Source organism: Salvelinus alpinus, chromosome 14 (assembly GCF_045679555.1).
Source record: "Salvelinus alpinus chromosome 14, SLU_Salpinus.1, whole genome shotgun sequence".
Taxonomy (NCBI): domain Eukaryota; kingdom Metazoa; phylum Chordata; class Actinopteri; order Salmoniformes; family Salmonidae; genus Salvelinus; species Salvelinus alpinus.
The window spans coordinates 30,045,004-30,065,181 of NC_092099.1; the positions used below are offsets into that span (position 1 = coordinate 30,045,004).

The 20,178-nt window shown below is 43.8% G+C and overlaps 1 pseudogene; it reads left to right on the forward strand.

The window, feature by feature from the left end:
• The first annotated feature begins 17,644 nt into the window (after positions 1 to 17,644).
• On the forward strand, positions 17,645 to 19,472 carry LOC139538742 (NAD(P)H dehydrogenase [quinone] 1-like; annotated as a pseudogene).
• Positions 19,473 to 20,178: the final 706 nt, after the last annotated feature.

A 20,178-nucleotide genomic window follows, 5' to 3' on the forward strand; every position in this document is an offset into this window, starting at 1 on the left:
ACTGCCGGCCCAGATTGCATCCCTAGCCGCTTCCTCAGAGCATGCGCAGACCAGCTGGCTGGTGTGTTTACGGACATATTCAATCTCTCCCTATCCCAGTCTACTGTCCCCACATGCTTCAAGATGGCCACCATTCGTCCTGTACCCAAGAATGCAAAGTTAACTGAACTAAATGACTACCGCCCCGTAGCACTCAATTCTGTCATCTTGAAGTGCTTTGAGAGACTAGTCAAGGATCATATCACCTCCACCTTACCTGTCATCCTAGACCCACTTCAATTTTCTTACCGGCCCAATAGCTCAACAGACGATGCAATCGCCATCACACTGCACACTGCCCTATCCCATCTGGACAAGAGGAATACCTATGTAAGAATGTCATTCATTGACTACAGCTCAGCATTCAACACCATAGTACGTGGCCTTGCACACCTCCAACTCAATCATCAAGTTTGCAGATAACACAAGAGTAGTAGGCTTGATTACCAACAACAACAAGACAGCCTACAGGGAGGAGGTGAGGGCCCTGGGAGTGTGGTGTCAGGAAAATAACCTCTCACTCAACAAAACAAAAGAGATGATCGTGGACTTCAGGAAACAGCAGCACCCCCCTATCCACATCGACGGGACAGCAGTGGAGAAGGTGGAAAGTTTTAAGTTCCTCGGCGTACATATCACTGACAAACTGAAATGGTCCACCAGCACAGACAGTGTGGCTTGTCACCTAAAACCTTCAAACTTTTACAGATGCACAATTGAGAGCATCCTGTCGGGCTGTATGACCGTCTGGTACGGCAACTGCACCGCCCACAACCGCAGGGCTCTCCAGAGGGTAGTGCGGTCTGCACAACACATCACCGGGGGCAAACTACCTGCCCTCCAGGACACCTACACCGATGTCACAGGAAGGCCAAAAAGATCATCAAGGACAACAATCACCTGAGCCACTGCCTGTTCACCCTGCTACCATCTAGAAGGCAAGGTCAGCACAGGTGAATCAAAGCAGGGACCAAGAGACTGAAAAACAGCTTCTAGCTCAAGGCCATCAGACTGTAAACAGCCATCACTAGCACAGAGAGGCTGCTGCCTACATACAGACTTGAAATCATTGGTCACTTTAATAAATGGAACGCTAGTCACTTGAATAATGTTTACATATCTTGCATTACTCATCTCATATGTATATACTGTGTTCAATACTATCTATTGCATCTTAGCCTATGCAGTTCTAACATTGCTCATCCATATACTTATATATTATTATTCCATTCTTTACTTAGATTTGTGTGTATTAGGTATTTGTTGTGGAATTGTTAGATATTACTTGTTAGATATTTCTGCACTGTCGGAACTAGAAGCACAAACATTTCACTACTCGCAATAACATCTGCTAACCATGTGTATGTGACCAATGCTACTTTCTGTTTATTATCTATGCATAGTCACTTTACCTCTACCTACATGTACATATTACCTCAATTACCTCGACTAACCTGTGGGCCCGCACATTGACTCTGTACTGGTACCCCCTGTATATAGCCCTTTATTGTTGCTCCTTAATTATTTGTTATTTTTCTTATTTTCTATTTATTTACTTTTTGCTTTAGTTTATTTTAGTAAAAACGTTACACTTTTTTCCTCAAAACTGCATTGTTGGTTAAGGGCTTGTAAGTAAGTATTTCTCTGTCGTATTCGGCGCATGTGATACATTGTTTTGATTTGATATAATTGAATGTAGGCTACTACTTTCACCACTTTTAGTCTTGATGTCTTTGGTTGTTTACTACACTACCTTACTCACCCTGTTTAGCACATGGCCTCACATGTGAATCTTTAAAGAGATGGGTGGGGATAAGGCTTAAGAGGGTGTGAATGATGCTGAATAGGTGTAGACAAAGAAGAGATCTGCAGTTGGTGTACCAAAACATTCAAGGGACATTTTCTCAAAAGTGGGGTAGAAGTTTATCAACTTTCAAAGCTTAATTTCGAGGTAAAGGTAAGAATTTCTGGATTAACTATCAAATGTTAGCTAAATGTAGTTATGAATAAATTAGACAAAAAAATGTAATGGACCATTCTATGAACTGTCCTGTTCAAGTTTTAAATGGACACAATACCTGTTAGCAAAGGTGTAAGCTAGAGATGACGTGCAGGAGCTTGCAGGGATTTGTAGTCTTTTCGAATCCGAGAGTATATAGAGCCGAATACATTGATAAAAGTCACCTTGTCCGAGAGACACTTACGTAGTTATCAAAAAGTCATGCCAGGGTAAGCCTACATGAAACACAGCCCTTATTTTAAGAGTTTCCCTATGAGAAAAATGAATGGTGGAAAAACGATTGGAACTATTTCCCTGTTTGACTGCTAGGCTTTATGGTATTATGACGCCTCCACTGTTGGGCTCTATAAAGCGGTGGAACCAACCAATCCCCTTGTTGTTTCAACTCCATGGGCTTAATTGGAGAGTCCAGGTGCACCCTGTCTTCTCTAATTTAGTGAAAGTGCTTTTGAGAAGTTTCTCCTCTGAAGAGAGGATCGTTTTGATGCTTTAAATCTCGGACACTTCCTCGGGCCATTTTTAAAAATCAAAACTCAATGCACCTGCACTTTTTGAAACGTTCTTTCCCTCGAGACCCGCAAGCGTAGACTCCCCTGGCTTGCGCCGCGAGCCAATTACGCGCCATCTGCCCAACTCCTCTCCATCCCTCGCCGTGGCTGATTGTTGTTATAATATTATACGGTGCTAATGGATGCAACCGGGGGTCAGGGAATGAAGAGTGACGGAACGGGAATTAATAGATTCTAGCGGCAGAACTGAAGCATTCCATTCGAGGGTGGACGGACCCAAGCCTGCCCCAAAACCAGTCATGCCATTTATAAACCCACAGCTGTAGACAAAGATGGAAAAGTAAGATTGTTTGGGACATTTTTATTGCGAAGTCCCACACACTGTGGTGTAACATATCCAAATTGATTGCTCAATTTGTTCAGTGCGATTAAGTCTTTAGCCAGATCTAATGAATTAACTATTTTATTTTTTTACAGTTTCAAGTTAAAGTTCAGTTTAGGACAGGAAAAACTAAAATGATGGTTCCTCACAATGCCTTACTCAGATATAGGCCTCGTATTGCATTGATATGTTTTTCAATAATATTTCTCTCATCAATGTTTCCTTCAGGAGGGCGTGTTGTCTGCAAGCAGGTCGATATTATTGGACAGTGGTGCGAAACGAGAAGGATTTATATGTGTAGCCTGAAAGCCGCGCCAATAATGTTGGAATCTGTCTCGAATAAAACCGATAATTTAACACTGTTTGACAGCATTGCAAGGGAACGAGACATAACATTTAACGTCTCTATTGGAAGTCCCATCTGTTTCATCAAACATATCTCATAATGTAGCTTGTGTATGTTCCCATCCTATATTGTGTATAGTATTATCCCTTAGTGCCATATTGCCAGCATCAGAAAAATTACAAATGATCAATGGATGATGGCTCAAAACAGCATAAATGCTTATAAAATAGAAATTAACAATTTGGCTAACATTAATCTACGCTGCACCTGCTACCATCACAAGCCATGTTAATAAAGCATTTGGGATCAGATAGACCTACTATAATCTATCTTGGGTCCCAGATGCTCCCGTTATATTAGTCTTTGGGGGTGGGTGGTCTGAGCATGGGCCCTGAGTGCATGCAGAATTCTTCCTCCTGGTGGTGAAATGGTGAAATGACACCTCAGTGCAGCTGAGAATTGCAGCACAGGAGTCAGTTCAACAGGGGTGTAATCATTAGTGCACAATGCACACCTTGGCAACAGTTCCAAACTGAAAACTTTTTGTAACGAAAACAAGAGATCCTATTGGACGAATTCAGGTAGGTCCCTCCTCGTTATGTTCCGTTTTATTCTGTTTGGTTCCTAGTGAATACACCGCTGTGTGAGAGAGCTGATTGACAGTACGGCAACCTAAATAACTTTCTCTTTAAGTTGTGGACTCAAAAGCAAGGCTTCTACATCTGAAGGTAGCCTATGGTTCAGTCTCGGGTCATCAATGAATGACATAAAGAAACATGGTGAAAAACATACCCATCACACCCATAGACATGCATTTACCAATAGGTCATTTTAATCTGTCTGCCACACAATTAGCAATGTTGTGCCAGTGCCAAAGACTTAACAGTAAATCCTGACAGTGTTTACTTGTGGTCGTTACTGTGATTAGATCAGTGACATTAATCTGTTTATGGTTGGAGTTTGCGTCCCTGGCTTAGAGGCACCGTGTCCTTCCAAAATACAGCCACAATTCATGTTCCACCATTTGGGATGCTCATTATTAACTTTGGACTTAACCTCAATGAGATATGGCAGACAATCTGAAACCCAATGATTAAACCATAAACTCTAAGATGAAAGTCCCAAATCACTCATGACTGGCATTTGAGGCTGTGGTATGAGAGGCTAACATTGGTCTCCATCTAGTGGTGAAATAGAGAGACTGGCTATGACATGCATCATGCTGGCAATCTGAAAATGTGTTCAGTGACTCAATATTAGCTTTACGCCTTTTTCAAACACAAAAGAAGAAAATGTACTACTTTCAATGGCACCTTCCGTGCTGTCTGAGACGGCATAATGGCACAGATACAAATATGAGTCCTCTATCTCTATGGGTCAACCACAGGAGCAGGTAGTGGGCTAGTTTTTCCTGTATAGGACTGTTACCAGGATGACCACACATTCTCAATACCATCACACACATACATACATACACAGTACCAGTCAAAAGTTTGAACACACCTAATCATTCAAGAGATTTTCTTTATTTGTACTATTTTCTACATTGTACAATAATAGTGAAGACATGAAAATTATGAAATAACACATATGGAATTATGTAGTAACCAAAAAAGTGTTAAACAAAATATATTTTAGATTTTAGATTCTTCAAAGTAGCTACCTCTGGGCCCCTGAATGGCGCAACGGTCTAAGGCACTGCATCTCAGTGCTTGAGGTGTCACTACAGACCCTGGTTTGATTCCAGGCTGTATCACAACCAACTGTGATTGGGAGTCCCATAAGGTGGCACACAATTGGCCCAGTGTTGTTAGGGTTTGGCCGGGGTAGGCTGTTATTGCAAATAAGAATTTGTTCTTAACTGACTTGTCTAGTAATTTTTTTTTGCCTTGATACAGCTTTGCACACGCTTGGCATTCTCTCAACAAGCTTCATGAGGAAGTCACCTGGAATGCATTTCAATAAACAGGTGTGCCTTGTTAAGTTTATTTGTGGAATTTCTTTCCTTAAAAACTTCTTATGGCTGCAATCCCGGTAACGGGATCGATATGACAACAGCCAGTGAAAGTGCAGGGCGCCAAATTAAGAAAAAAGAAATCTCATAATTAAAATTCCTCAGACATACATGTATCTTATACCATTTTAAAGGTAATCTTGTTGTTAATCCCACCAAAGTGTCCGATTTCAAATATGCTTTTCAGCGAAAGCACCACAAACGATTATGTTAGGTCACACCAAACCACAATAAGCAACGCCATTTTTCCAGCCACAGATAGGAGTCACAAAAAGCACAAATAGAGATGAAATGAATCACTAACCTTTGATGATCTTCATCAGATGACACTCACAGGACTTCATGTTACACAATACATGTATGTTTTGTTTGATAAAGTTCATATTTATATAAAAAAATCTGAGTTTACATTGGCGCGTTACATTCACTAGTTCCAAAAACATCCAGTGATTTTGTATAGCCACATCGTTTCAACAGAAATACTCATCATAAATGGAGATGATAATACAAGTTATAGACATGGAATTATAGATATACCTCTCCTTAATGCAACCGCTGTGTCAGATTTAAAAAAAACTTTACGGAAAAAGCAAACCATGCAATAATCTGAGACGGCACTCAAAACAATAGTCAAATTAGCCGCCATGTTGGAGTCAACAGAAACCAGAAATTACATGATAAATATTCCCTTACCTTTGATGATCTTCATCAGAATGCACTCCCAGGAATCCCAGGTCCACAATAAATGCTTGATTTGTTTGATAATGTCCGTTATTTATGTTCAATTAGCTACTTTGGTTAGCGCGTTTGGTAAACAATTCCAAAGTCACGAAGCGCGTTTACTAAAACCTGACGAAATGTCCAAAAGTTCCGTAACAGTCAGTAGAAACATGTCAAACGATGTATTGAATCAATCTTTAGAATGTTGTTAACATAAATCTTGAATAACGTTCCAACCAGAGAATTACTTTGACTTCAGATGAGCGATGGAACGGAGCTCCCTCTCATGTGAACGCGTATGGTCAAAGAATGGTCACCTCATGGCGGTGGTGACTAATTCTCCTCTCATTCGCCCCCCCTTCACAGTAGAGTCATCAGACAAAATTCTACAGACTGTTGACATCTAGTGAAAGCCGTAGGAAGTGAATACTCATTCATATCTCGCTGTGATTTCAATGGGATCTTGGTTGAAACTCGACCAGCCTCAGAATGTCCACTTCCGGTTTGGATTTTCTCTCAGGTTTTTGCCTGTCATATGAGTTCTGTTATACTCACAGACATAATTCAAACAGTTTTAGAAACTTCAGAGTGTTTTCTATCCAATACTAATAATAATATGCATATATTAGCAACTATGACTGAGGAGCAGGCCGTTTACTCTGGGCACCTCTGTGCACCTTTCATCCAAGCTACTCAATACTGCCCCTGCAGCCATAAGAAGTTAATGTGTTTGAGCCAATCAGTTATGTTGTGACAAGGTAGGGGTTGTACAGAGAATATAGCCCTATTTGATAAAAGACCAAGTCCATGTTATGGCAAGCAGCTCAAATAAGCAAGGCAAAATAACAGACCAATTAGTGGAAAAAAGTGCTGCCTGTGTAAATGCAGCCAAAGATCCTGTCCATGACTCCTCCCTGTTTCTCATTTAGTGAATTGCCCACCAGCTTGGATTATTACACACACCTGTCAGCATTGTTTGAACACACTGATTGGCCCTGTTCCAACACATTGAAAAATAATTCCTCCCTCCATTCCTTGAAGTTATCACTGAAATAACACACTATACAGTACGATGGCTGAAAACAAGGGTTCCACTACTAGCTTTTACCAATTCAGTCCTGTCAGATCAGTGATTACTACAAATACTCCAATATGTTTACGCAGGCAGCCCAATTCTGTTATTTGTTTCATTAACTGGCCTCTTTTGACCTATCAGATCAGCTCTTTTGCCAATATGTGGGCAAAATATCAGAATTGGGCCGTTTGTTTAAATGCAGCCGTTTATCTGCATTTCTGTTTCTGCAAATGGATTTTAAATTAAAAGAGTGAACCTTGAAATACTCATCATTCTAGATGTCTTTATCTTGATTTACATTTGTTTCACTTATCTGCAGTTCATCAAACATAAACCCATTTATTTAATTTTCATAAAGTGCACTGTAACACTATACAATGACCACAAGATGGCGATAATACCTCCCTATTACCATTCTTGAGCATTATTGGTGTCATCAGAATGAATATGTGTATACTTTAAAGTTTTTTCATGTGAGTTCGTGTGGTCTGTTCACTCTGTAAACTGCATGGTCTTAATTATACAAGGGGACCTCTTTAAAGGTGGGCTGCAGATGTTTCCTTTGTGTGCCCCAGTCTGACACCTAACCGTACTCAACAGGATACACCCTCACAACAGAGCGAGACAAATACCACTCCAGTACAACACATGATATAAGCAAGACTCACAAGAAACATATCCCCAAGCAAAACATATGACATACCTTACCTTCAGAACATATTGAGCATAACACATACATTGAGTGTACAAAACATTACGAACACCTGCTCTTTCCATGACATAGACTGACCAGGTGAATCCAGGTAAAAGCTATGATCCCTTATGGATGTCACTTGTTAAATCTATGTTAATCAGTGCAGATGAAGGGGATGAGACAGGTTATAAAGAAGGATTTTTAAGCCTTGAGACAATTGAGACATGGATTGTGTATCTGTGCCATTCAGAGGGTGAATGGGCAAGACAAATTGAACTGCCTTTGAACTGGGTATGGTAGTACTATTGGTGCCAGGTGCACCGGTTTGAGTGTGTCAAGAACTGAAATGCTGCTGGGTTTTTGAGGCTCAACCGTTTCCTATGTGTATCAAGAATGCTCCACTACCCAAAGGACATCCAGCCAACTTGACACAACTGTGGGAAGCATTGGGCCATCATGGGCCAGCATCCCTGTGGAATGCTTTCAACACCTTGTAGAGTCCATGTCCTGGTGAATTGAGGCTGTTCTGAGGGCAAAAGGGGGTGCAACTCAATATTAGGAAGTGGTTCCTAATGTTTTGTACACTCAGTGTATGCCTTTACAGTGGACTGTGAAAAATTCAGTGTGAGCAACACATGATACACCATCACGCAACAGCCTGAAAACATACCAGCATTGGTCAAAAATATACAGTATATCTTCACACTGGACTGCTAACATCTTGCAATGTCCTGTACAAGTCCATACACACTCCATACATACCAAATACCAAAAGATTGACAAGACTCCCCAAAAAGCAGGACTGTGTTGATGTACAGTGCTTTTTCACTGTATATATTCGCCACAGCAGCATCCCTCCCTCTGCTTACATACAGTGCATTCAGAAAGTGTTCAAACCCTTTGACTTTTTCCACATTTTGTTATGTTACAGCCTTATTATAAAATGGATTAAACAAAATGATTTCCTCATCAATCTACACACAATACCCCATAATGACAAAGTGAAAACATTTATTTACAAATGTTTTGCACATCTATTAAAATTTAAAAACAGAAAAACCTTATTTAAATAAGTATTCAGACCCTTTGCTATGAAACTCGAAATAGAGCTCAGGTGCATCCTGTTTCCATTGATCACCTGTAAGACGTTTCTACAACTTCATTGGAGACCACCTGTGGAAAATTCAATTGATTGGATATGATTTGGAAAGGCACAAACCTGTCTATATAAGGTCCCACAGTTCAGAGTGCATGTCAGAGCAAAAACCAAGACATGAGGTCGAAGGAATTGTCCGTCGCGCTCCGAGACAGGATTGTGTCGAGGCACAGATCTGGTTAAGGGTACCAACAATTTTTTACAAAATATTTGCATATAAGCATTTATTTATTTTATGTAATGTTAATTTCTCACGAATCACATTAGGCTACAGCCCTATGACACTAGGCCTATGTGTCAGTCTCATTGTAGAGTTATGTTTTCCTATCACTCTGTTTTACTAAATTTGAAAACATTTGCTGGAGCAAGGAAATAAATATCTATACATAGCAAGTCACCTGGCAACAATGGGCCACTCTTCCTTTTTATTCACCTGTCATTCTCCTCTCATGTCTCTGATATGAATCCCTGGGACTTTGGTTATTTTCTTAGCTGCATAACCAAGTCCATGTTCGTGGGCTAGAAGAACCATCCTCACGTTTATATCAAATGCCACATCTCCCCTGGAGCACTCCTGCAGCCTGGATGAAGTGTAAACACTCCTCCTAAATGCATCACGATCACCTTTACAGTCTGCACATTTTATCTGGTTGGTGAAGTCTATGGTGATTTTCAGTTGAGTGTTTAGTAGACACTTAGGGCAAATCAAATCATGTACAAGTTGGTTTATTGTGGAATTTACATGTGGAATAAAAGCCACTGTTGACTGGCTGCTGTCTGGTTGATCGCTGCTAGTTGTCATCTTCATCTCAACTAATTTGTCATCTTCATCTCAACTAGTTGCGTCTTAACGCTCTGCTGCGGGATACCTCCTTTCCCTCCTCTACCTTTACTGCCAATGCCTCGATCGGCGGATCAGGCAAAATGTTAATTTCATTCACTGCTTTTCTCGCATTGGCTAACTGAGATCGCCTATTTTTATTCACATACTGTAGGTATATTCTTCGAGATTTTCTCATTTTGTCTTTACGTCGATTCTTCCTGGGAGATATTTTCAAACAAAGAGGTGCTGCACGGCACGTGAGGCATTTTAGCCAATCAGGTTGCCTGAAAGGGCCTTTAATTGGCAGTAACCAAGGAAATGACTAATCTTTCAGCAGGAAGCACTACGTCTACAAAGGATATAGCCATGTATGGACTAGCTAACGATATCAGAATAGATGTTTGGCTTATATCCAAATGTATTGATAGTGAGTGTGTTACTACAAATATTTGTACTACTCCCCTCACAACCATAGGGACATTTACATTGATATCAAAATATTTACCCCTGATACTAACCTTGGTAGCGCATCGTACTGGAAGCTAAATAGCTTGTTAATAAATAATGATATAGTTAAGTTCGAGATTAAAGCTCTGCTCTCACACTTTTGGGAAAGGGCTTGTGAAGAAAAATCTTATTGCAAGAACTGGGAGCTCTTTAAATTTGAGGTGTCCAAATACCTTAGAAAATATGGTAGTAATCTTGACCAGAAGAGCTGAGGAGGAAAAGGTGATCATTAAGATAACTTCCCTTTCTCAGAGGTTCCCAGCCGGCCTCTCGGGGGAGGAGAAGATGGAACTGATTGAGTTACAAAATAAACTGGATAATATAGATAGATTAAAAGCAGAAGGAGTTTTTATTACATCTAGGAAAAATCGCTTGAGGAGGGAGAAGAGAATTAATCCTATTTCTTTAGACTTCAGAAATTTTACTCTACAAATAACACTATCCATAAGTTAAACATGGATGGTGTTAATACCGATGACCAAAAATGAATTGGCAAATACTGTAGCAATTTTTACAGGAAACTGTTTTGCTCTACTGTCACTACTTCCGCGAAGTCGGTCCCTGTCCTTGTTCGGTCGGTGTTCAGCGGTCGACGTCACCGACCTAGCCATCACTGTCACGTTCTGACCTTAGTTCTTTTGTTATTTCTTTGTTTTAGTATGGTCAGGGCGTGAGTTGGGTGGGTCATCTATGTTCGTTTTTCTATGTTGGTTTTTGCGTTTGGCCTGGTATGATTCTCAATCAGAGGCTGTTGTCGTTAGTTGTCTCTGATTGAGAATCATACTTAGGTAGCCTTTTTCCACCTGTGTTTCGTGGGTGTTTATTTTCTGTGTCTGTGTGTTCCACACGGAACTGTTTCGGTTGGTTATTTCACGTGTCGTTTATTGTTTTGTTTCAGTGTTCGATTGTTTTAATAAAGAGCATGAACACGTACCACGCTGCGCATTGGTCCTCCGATCCTTAGTACTCCTCCTCGTCAGAGGAGGAGGAAGACAGCCATTACAGAATCACCCACCACCAAAGGACCAAGCAGTGTGGTAAGGAGCAGCGCTATCTGGAGGAGGTGACAACATGGGACGAGATATAAAGGTGGTCGGTCGACCCAGGGAGAGTGCCGGAGCCCGCCTGGGATTCTCTGGAGCAGTGCGAGGAGGGATACCGGCGAATGGAGTTGGCACGGCGATCAAGGAAGTCCGAGAGGCAGCCCCAAAAATGTCTTGGGGGGTGGCCACACGGGGAGTGTGGCTAAGTCAGGTAGGAGACCTGAGCCAACTCCCCGTGCTTACCGTGGAGAGAGAGGGTCCGGGCAGGCACCGTGTTATGCGGAGATGCGCATGGTGTCTCCAGTACGTGTGCATAGCCCGGTGCGGTACATAGCAGCGCCTCGTATCGGCCGGGCTAGAGTGGGCATCGAGCCAGGTGCCATGAAGCCGGCTCTACGCATCTGGTCTCCAGTGCGTCTCCTCGGGCCGGGGTACATGGCACCAGCCCTACGCATGGTGTCCTCGGTTCGCCAGCACAGCCCAGTGCGGCCTATTCCACCTCGCCACACTGGCATGGCTACGGGGAGCATTCAGCCAGGTAGGGTTGGGCAGGCTCGGTGCTCGAGACCTGCAGTGCGCCTCCACGGTCCGGTCTATCCGGTGCCTCCTCCACGTACCAGGCCTCCAGTTCCAGCACCACACACCAGGCCTACAGTGCGCCTCCAGGGTCCAGTATGCCCTGTTCCTCCTCCCCGCACTCGCCCTGAGGTGCGTGTTCCCAGCCCGGTACCACCAGTTCCGGCACCACGCACCAGGCCTACAGTGCGCCTCCAGGGTCCAGTATGCCCTGTTCCTCCTCCCCGCACTCGCCCTGAGGTGCGTGTCCCCAGCCCGGTACCACCAGTTCTGGCACCACGCACCAGGCCTACAGTGCGCCTCGGCAGGCTTGAGCCACCCTCCTGTCTAGCGCCGCCTGAGCCGCCCTCCTGTCCAGCGCCGCCTGAGCCGTCCGTCTGTCCTGAGCCGCCTGAGCCGCCCGTCTGTCCTGAGCCACCTGAGCCGCCCATCTGTCCTGAGCCGCCTGAGCCGCCCGTCTGTCCTGAGCCGCCTGAGCCACCCTTCTGTCCTGAGCCGCCTGAGCCGCCCGTCTGTCCTGAGCCACCTGAGCCGCCCGTCTGTCCTGAGCCGCCTGAGCCGCCCTCCTGTCCAGCGCCGCCTGAGCCGTCCGTCTGTCCTGAGCCGCCTGAGCCGCCCGTCTGTCCTGAGCCGCCTGAGCCGCCCGTCTGTCCTGAGCCGCCTGAGCCGCCTGAGCCGCCTGTCTGTCCTGAGCCGCCTGAGCCGCCCTTCAGTCCTGAGCCGCCTGAGCCGCCCTCCTGTCCAGCGCCGCCTGAGCCGTCCGTCTGTCCTGAGTCGCCTGAGCCGCCCGTCTGTCCTGAGCCGCCTGAGCCGCCCGTCTGTCCTGAGCCGCCTGAGCCGCCTGTCTGTCCTGAGCCGCCTGAGCCGCCCTTCAGTCAGGAGCCGCCTGAGCAGCCCTTCAGTCAGGAGCCGCCTGAGCCGCCCTTCAGTCAGGAGCCGCCTGAGCCGCCCTTCAGTCAGGAGCCGCCTGAGCCGCCCTTCAGTCAGGAGCCGCCTGAGCCGCCCTTCAGTCCAGAGGCGCCTGAGCCGCCCTTCAGTCCAGAGGCGCCTGAGCCGCCCGTCAGTCCAGAGGCGCCTGGGCCGCCGGAGCTGCCCTTCAGTCCGGAGCTGCCCTTCAGTCCGGAGCTGCCCTTCAGTCCGGAGGCGCCTGAGCCGCCGGAACTGCCCTTCAGTCCGGAGCTGCCCTTCAGTCCTGAGCTGCCCTTCAGTCCGGAGCTGCCCTTCAGTCCGGAGCTGCCCCTCAGTCCGGAGCTGCCCCTCAGTCCGGAGCTGCCCCTCAGTCCGGAGCAGCCTTTCAGTCCGGAGCAGCCCCTCAGTCCGGAGCTGCCCTTCAGTCCGGAGCTGCCCCTCAGTCCGGAGCTTCCCCTCAGTCCGGAGCTGCCCCTCAGTCCGGAGCTGCCCCTCAGTCCAGAGGCGCTCCTCAGTCCAGAGGCGCTCCTCAGTCCAGAGGCGCTCCTCAGTCCAGAGGCGCTCCTCAGTTCAGTGGGGCCCTTTATTAGGGTTCCCAGTCCAAGGTCGGCAGCGAGGGTCGCCGCTCTAAAGAGGCCACTGAAGCGGGCAATGACTATGGTGGAGTGGGGTCCACGTCCCGCGCCAGAGCCGCCACCGCGGACAGATGCCCACCCAGACCCTCCCCTATAGGTTTAGGTTTTGCGGCCGGAGTCCGCACCTTGGGGGGGGGGGGGGGGGTACTGTCACGCCCTGACCATAGTTTGCGTTGTATGTTTCTATGTTTTGTTTGGTCAGGGTATGATATGAGTGGGCATTCTATAGTGTATGTCTAGTTTGTCTGTTTCTATGTGTTTGGCCTGATATGGTTCTCAATCAGAGGCAGGTGTTAGTCGTTGTCTCTGATTGGGAGCCGTATTTATGTAGCCTGTTTTGTCTTTGTGGGTTGTGGGTGATTGTTCCTGTTTCCTGTGTCTCTGTGTATGTCACCAGACAGGACTGTTTCGTTTTGTGTTATTCTCGTTTATCGTTACTTTGTTGTTTTGTTCGAGTATTCGGTTTTCATTAAAAGGAATATGACTACTCACTACGCTGCATCTTGGTCCTCCTCTCTTTCTCCTAACGACGAGCGTTACAATCACTGATCAATTTTTAATTTTCCATTGGTTTTGTCTTGTCTTCATTCACACCTGGTTCCAATCCCATCAATTACATGTTGTGTATTTAACCCTCTGTTTCCCCTCATGTCCTTGTCGGAGATTGTTTTATTGTATGTTATGTGCAAGTCATGTGTCGGTGTGCGACGGGTTTTGTACCCACTTATATTATTTTTTGTATATTTTGGTTTTTGGAGTTTTATGAGCACTTATTAAACGACTCTGTTTATACCAAGTTCGTTTTCCTGCGCCTGACTTCCCTGCCACCGACACACACCCATTACATCTACGTTCCATCAGGAATCCACAGATATGTTTTTTGACTCACGGAATAATGTTCACTATCAGTGATACAGAATCTAAACTGTGTGATGAACCCATCAAAATTGAAGAGATTATAGATACTATCAAACATCTAAAGAACAGTAAATCCCAGGGTGTTGATGGAATTACGTCAGAATTTTACAAATTATTTTCTGAACAAGTTGCTCCCTTCCTACTTGAAGTATTTTTTATAGACTATTAAAAACAATGTTCTCCCTCTTACAATGAGTCATAACACTGACACCTAAGCCTAAAAAATAAGTGCTGCTCATCGATAACTGGCATCCAATTTGTCTTCTTAATAATGGCTATAAGATATTAGCCTTACTACTTGCAAAAATAATTTAAAAAGTCCTGGATGCAATCATTGATGAAACACAGTCTGGCTATATGAGGAACAGATACATTTATAACAATATCAGACTAGTATTAGACATTCTTGACTACTCAGACCTAATAACCGAGGATAGCTTCATATTATTCTTAGATTTCTATAAAGCATTTGACACAGTAGAGCATCAGTTCCTCTTCCACTCCCTTGAGAAATGTGGCTTTGGGGATTTTTTCTGTAAGGCTATTAAGACTCTATACAAATGGTAACAGCTCTATCAAACTGAAACATGGCACCTCCCCTAGATTTGAGTTAAAGAGAGGATTTAGGCAAGGTTGTCCTATCTCTCCGTATATGTTTATATTAATCACCCACCTTCTTCCAAATTATTTAAATAATAGTCCTGTACAAGGTATTTCCATAGCTGGTAAATAAATGATTATAAGCCAGCTGGCTGACGATACTACACTTTTTCTGAAAGACGCAAACCACATTCCCATATCGATCAATGTGATACAATCCTTTTCCAAAGCATCTTGTCTATATCTTAACATTAATAAATGTGAACTCATGGCTGTCAAAGATCATGGGCTATGCAGACGCCCATGAGCAGTTTTGGATTCAATTATTAAATAACATGTACAGTACCAGTCAAAAGTTTGGACACACCTACTCATTCAAGGGTTTTACTTTATTTAAAAAAATTATTTTCTACATTGTAGAATAACTATGAAATAACACATATGGAATCATGTAGTAACCAAAAAAGTGTCAAACAAATCTAAATCTATTTTATATTTGAGATTCTTCAAAGTAGCCACCCTTTGCCTTGATGACAGCTTTGCACACTCTTGGCTTTCTCTCAACCAGCATCATAAGGTAGTCACCTGGAATGCATTTCAATTAACAGGCGTGCCTTGTTAATTTGTTAAATTTGTGGAATTTCTTTCCTTCACAATACAACTGATTGAGCCAATCAGTTGTATTGTGACAAGGTAGGGGTGGTATACAGAATATAGCCCTATTTGGTAAAAGACCAAGTCCATATTATAGCAAGAAGAGCTCAAATAAGTTAAGAGAAATGACAGTCCATCATTACTTTAAGACATGAAGGTCAGTCAATACGGAAAATTTCAAGAACTTTGAACGTTTCTTCAAGTGCAGTCGCAAAAACCATCAAGCGCTATGATAAAACTGGCTCTCATGAGGACCGCCACAGGAAAGGAAGACCCAGAGTTACCTCTGCCTCAGAAATTGCAGCCCAAATAAATGCTTCACAGAGTTCAAGCAACAGACACATCTCAACATCAACTGTTCAGAGGAGACTGCGTGAATCAGGCCTTCATGGTCGATTTGCTGCAAAGAAGCCACTACTAAAGGACACCAATAAAAAGAAGAGACTTTCTTGGGCCAAGCAACACGAGCAATAAACATTAGACCGGTGGAAATCTGTCCTTTGGTCTGATGAGTTCAAATTGGAGATTTTGGAGAGACAGTTTCGTCATAGTGCTTGATGGTTTTTGCGACTGCATCCGGAAGAAACGTTAAACGTTATTGACATTTTCCGGACTGACTGACCTTCATGTCGTTATGTTTATTTGAGCTGTTCTTGCCATAATATGGACTTGGCATTTTACCAAATAGGGCTATCTTCTGTATACCACTCCTACCATGTCACAACACAACTGATTGGCTCAAGCGCATTAAGAAGGAAAGCACACCTGTTAATTGAAATGCATTGCAGGTGACTACCTCATGAAGCTGGTTGAGAGAATGCCAACAGTGTGCAAAACTGTCATCAAGGCAAAGGGTGACTACTTAACTTCTTTGGTTACTACATGATTCTATATGTGTTATTTCATAGTTTTGATGTCTTCGCTATTATTCTACAATGTAGAAAATAGTAAAAGTAAAGAAAATCCCTTGAATGAGTAGGTGTGTCCAAACTTTTGATTGATACTGCATATATATATTTTTAAATGTAGTGGGGTAAAAGTTATAAGTAGTAAAGTACAGATACCCCCAAAAATGACTTAAGTAGAACTTTAAAGATTTTTTCTTAGATTCTTTACACCACTGTATCTGCATGATGTCTATGTGGACTTGTGTTTGTATTCTGTTTGTATATCTATTGCTGGCAGCACCTTCTCACTAAGGCAACTTCCAGGTATGTGTAAATGTACTTGGCGAATAAAGGTGATTCTGATGTCATGCAAACAAAAGATAAGGAGAGAATGGGGTGACAAACTGTCTCACAAATGTTCTGGTGCATGCTGTGTTTGCATGCATGCATACCCATGTAATAATGTGTAGCAGTTGTTACTTAGTACCCCTGTGGGGACCGGGTTGGTGTGTGTGTGTGTGTACGTGTACGTGTGTGTTTCCGAGGCTAGCTTTGATGCCCGTTTGGACAGGGTTCCTTTTCATGAGACCCCAACCCGTGAGTCAGTTCAACGAGACACCAGTGCCTGGAGAGGGGAAGTCTAACAGAACTACAGCACAGAGCTACTCAACCGCATCTGCACAGTGCCTATAGCCATGTTATACGCAACACACGCAAACACACATTGACGCCAGCATGCAAGTAATGTAAGCTCACACACACCTGTACACGTACACATGCACGTACACACGCTTGGTTGGGCTTGGACAGGGGTCCCACATTGGCCTGCACCACAGGATACAAATATTGTCCAGAATAGCTTCAACACTACTTGGCATGTTTCACCAGCAATAAGAAACACTGTCCAAAACTGGGATTAGTTTCACTTGTGTTCATCACAATAGTACATTGGCTAAGCAGTTGGCAGGTTGACTATATAATAGTGTGTGAACATGAGAGAGGGGGAGAAGGAGAGAGAGAGACGACAGACTGATTGATTGATTGATTGACATACAGATGATTAGCTTGATTTCTGATTGACAGGCAGCTGTGTGAGATGATATGTTTGGTGCAGGAGAGCAGTATAAAAGCAGCCATCTCAGCCCTCTGTTAGTATGTGCTAGTTTCCATCCAAACCAGCTTTACCCTTAACACAGCAGACAGCACTAAAATGGGTGAGAGTTTGTGAACAGTCTTAAATTATTTTGTGTGTTCCAGACTGGGTCCCATTTTGACTTTGTCTTTATGCTAGAGAAACTACTGTAGTTCTCATTTGAGTAAGAAAAGCATTGTCTGACTACAATACTTTGCTTGTTTAAGTGTTTGTGTGGCTTATCTGTGGTGTTGCAGCTGAGAAGATACTGATCGTGTACGCCCACCAGAGTGCTGGGTCGTTTAATGCTGCAGCCAAAGACGCGGCTGTGAAAGTTCTGACATCGCAGGGCTGTAAGGTGGAGGTGTCTGACCTCTATGCCATGAAGTTCAAAGCCTCTGCTACTGCTGATGTCACTGGTAAGTCTGAACCCTAAGTTTCTTAATTTACAGTAGTGAATGATCATGTTTTATTTTTAACCTTGACTGGTTCTGTCCCTCTTTCCCAGGGGAGGTGAAGGATGCTGAACACTTCCAGTACAGAGAGGAGACTCTCTGCTGACATCACTGAGGAACACCGCAAACTCTCTGAAGCGGCGGTTGTCGTATTCCAGGTAAGCTCTCCAGCAGTACTGTTAAATGTCGTAAGAAAATTGGCTTTGGCCTATTAATAGTGTAGAACCTTCAGCTCTTACAATGACTGCTTTACTTTTTGGCTGGTGGTTGAAATGCACCCATTCCAGGTTGACTAGTGTCTGCCATTTTCTGTCCCAGTTCCCCATGTACTGGTTCACTGTTCCTGCCATCATGAAGGGCTGGATGGACCGGGTCCTCACACTGGGGTTTGCATACACCTCAGAGAAGCGGTACAGCCAGGGCATCTTCAAGGTAAGGGAGACGATCGCACGTAGTCGCTGTTAAACTTCAAATAGTTGCTCCTATTCTTTGGTCCCTCTATCATTCACCTGGTTGTTTCCCTGTCTTCCTCCAGGACAAGAAAGCCATGCTGTCTTTCACCACTGGATCTCATGAGTCAATGTTCAGTGCCAATGGCATCAATGGAGACGTGAATGTCACCCTGTGGCCACTGCAGGTATGTTAGGCTTGGCTGACACTACCGGCATGTTGACTGCTGTAGCATAATGTTATCCCCACTTGACGTCTGCTTTTATTACAAGCATTTCAATTCCAGATTGGCAAGTGATCATTTCAATGATGGGAGGATTGCTTCATTGGACAATTCATGTTTATTCACCTTGAGCATGTTTACTAACCAGTTAATTATCTTCCCCTGTAGAATGGCATCCTGCACTACTTTGGCTTCCAGGTTCTGGCTCCTCAGATCTTCTGGGCTCCACCCCACATCCCATCTGAGGCTTGCTGCAGTATGTTGGAGGCATGGCGCACACGGCTGGAAGGGCTTCTGGGAGAAACTCCGCTCTCCTTCACCCCCTCAGACAGCTTTGATGGTGGGCGGGGCTTAAAGAGGATATCCAGGAGAAGCATGCAGCCAAAAAGTTCAGCCTGACTGTTGGAACCCACCTGGGCAAGCCCCTCCCACCCAACAGCCAGATCAAAGCTGGGGTGTGAAGGATTCTGGGTTAATGTCCTGCTCTTCTGTACCTGGGTAGTTGACTTAACAACCTTTCTCATGATGGCAAATTAATAACTTAAATTGGGTAGCTTGTGATATTACTAAAAGCTTCAATCATGAGTGAAGTCATGCATCATTTTGTTGTCTTAATGTTGAACCTGATGTTACAACTGTCCACTGGTGTGACTGTTCTCATTAAGGTTGTGAAGGCACCTAATTAATAAAATTCCCTTCACCTGCTCTTGTAGTTCTTACAGTTTATTTCAAGGAACAATAGTCCCAAGTCTACTCAAATTTCCAAATAGTTCCGATTTTGTTCACTACAGTAATGTCCACTTGGTGTGACACAATTCTGTTTGAATTACTCAAGCATTTGGGCACTACTGTGCAGGGGAGGGTTCTCTTGCAATGATGTACAGAAGACATTGCTGGTGCACAGCTTGGTAAGCTTTATTAGAAACATACTTAGCAAAGTATTGCACTCTGTCAGTGAAAAAGGGTCCGTTTCTTAGCCCTTAGAGTAAACTATTACTTTAACTTACCATGTAGCCTGAGATTTCCAACAGGGACAATGAGATGTATAAATAATTATTGGTATGCTGTACCAGAGCAAATGGCTGTCACTCTGGGGAATGGAAGCCATTAACTTATGAGGCCCTTTTAGACTTCAAATTGTGGGGGTTGCATACACATTTAGCAGGTGTAGCGAAATGCTTGTTCCTGGCAGTACAGTATCTCACAATGCACACCTGAAAAGCTAAAATGGAATGTCATTCTTGGAATACTTTTTCTACATTGTAAAAACAAAAACCCTTGAATGAGTAGGTAACTTGACTGGTATTGTATGTGTACATTTATTTTATGCAATGTGACCGGTCTAGTCAGCTTGTAAGAAACACCTACCTCATCCATTGAAGCAGCAGGCATGTCATTTTCCACTCCCTAC